Source organism: Phocoena sinus, chromosome 9, assembly GCF_008692025.1.
Source record: "Phocoena sinus isolate mPhoSin1 chromosome 9, mPhoSin1.pri, whole genome shotgun sequence".
NCBI lineage: Eukaryota > Metazoa > Chordata > Mammalia > Artiodactyla > Phocoenidae > Phocoena > Phocoena sinus.
In genome coordinates this window covers 21,945,521-21,947,104 of record NC_045771.1, presented here as the reverse complement: position 1 = coordinate 21,947,104, position 1,584 = coordinate 21,945,521, and the positions used below count along the sequence as shown (strand labels likewise).

General features: G+C 35.9%; 1 pseudogene; it reads left to right on the top strand.

Moving 5' to 3' along the window:
• The first annotated feature begins 255 nt into the window (after nucleotides 1-255).
• Nucleotides 256-687, top strand: LOC116759622 (annotated as a pseudogene).
• The last annotated feature ends 897 nt before the right edge of the window (nucleotides 688-1,584 follow it).

The following is a 1,584-nucleotide window of genomic DNA, read 5'->3' as shown; positions in this document are numbered from 1 at the left end:
AAAAGTAATAATAGTTACCATAATGTGTTAATGAATATGCAATATAAAAATGCAACATCGAAAATATAAAAACAGAGAAGTAAAAGGGTGAAACTTTCATAGATGACTGAAGTCAAGCTGCTCTCAAATTAAAATGCACTGTGTTACCTCTGAGAAGTCTCGTGTAAGCCTCATGGCAACAACAAAGCAAAAACCTAGAGCAGAAACACATTAAAAGGGTTATACTCTTTCGTTCAGGCCCATGGCACCGGCAGGATGGGCAAGTGTCGCAGTCTTCGTACTGTGAGGAAGCTCTGTAGCCACCAATGAGACCAGAAGTGGCATGATAAACAGTACAAGAAAGCCCATTTGGGCACAGTCCTGAAGGCCAACCCTTTTGGAGGTGCTTCTAATGCCAAGGGAAGTGTGTTTTAAAAAGTAGGATTGAAGCCAAACAGCCAAATTCTGCCATCAGGAAGGGTGTCAGGATTCAGCTCATCAAGAATGGCAAAAAAAATCACAGCCTTTGTACCCTATGATGGTTGTTTGAATTTTACTGAGGAAAATGATGAAGTTCTGGTTGCTGGATTTGGTCGCAAAGGTCATGCTGTTGGTGACATTCCTGGAGTCCGCTTTAAGGTTGTCAAAATAGCCAATGTCTCTCTTTTGGCCTTATACAAAGGCAGGAAGGAAAGACCAAGATCATAAGTTTTGATGATGAAAACATGATAGTAATAAATTTCCATATGCCAAAAAAAAAAAAAAAAAAGCGTTATACATCATGACCAAGAGGGATTTATCTCTGGGATGCAAGGATGGTTCAACATAGGCAAATGTGATATACAATATTAAAAGAATGAAAGATAAAAATCATATGATAATCTCAATAGATGCAGAAAAGGCTTTTGACAAAATACGTCCTTTCATCATTAGAACCCTCAACAAATTTGGTACAGAAAGACCATACCTCAGCATCATAAAGGCAAATATGATCAACCCACAGCTTACATTGTACTCATCAGTGAAAAGTTGAAAGCTTTTCCTCTAAGATCAGGAATGAGACAAGGGTGCCCACTCTCACCACTCTTATTCAATATGGTACTGGAAGTCCTACTTAGGAGCAACTAGGCCAAAGATATGAAAGTCATCCAAATCAGAAAGCAAAAAGTAAAACTGTCACTATTTGCAGATGGCATGATCCTATATACAGAAAACCCTAAAGACTCAACCAAAACACTGTTTGTTGGAACTAATCAACAAATTCAGTAAAGTTGCAGGATATAAAATCAGCATACAAAAATCAATTATTTCTATACACTAACAACAAAACATCTGAAAAAGAAGTAAACAATCATTTTGATTCAGTAGCATCAAAAACAATAAAATACTTGAAATAAATTAACCAAGGAGATGAAAGACCTATACAATGAAAACTATAAGACATTAATAAAAGAAACTGAAGAAGACACAAATTGAAAGATATCTCGTGTTCATGAATTGGAACAATTAATATTGTTAAAATGTTTATACTACCCAAAGCCATCTATAGATTCAATGCAATCCCTATCAAGATTCTAATGGCATTTTTCACAGAAATAGGAAAAA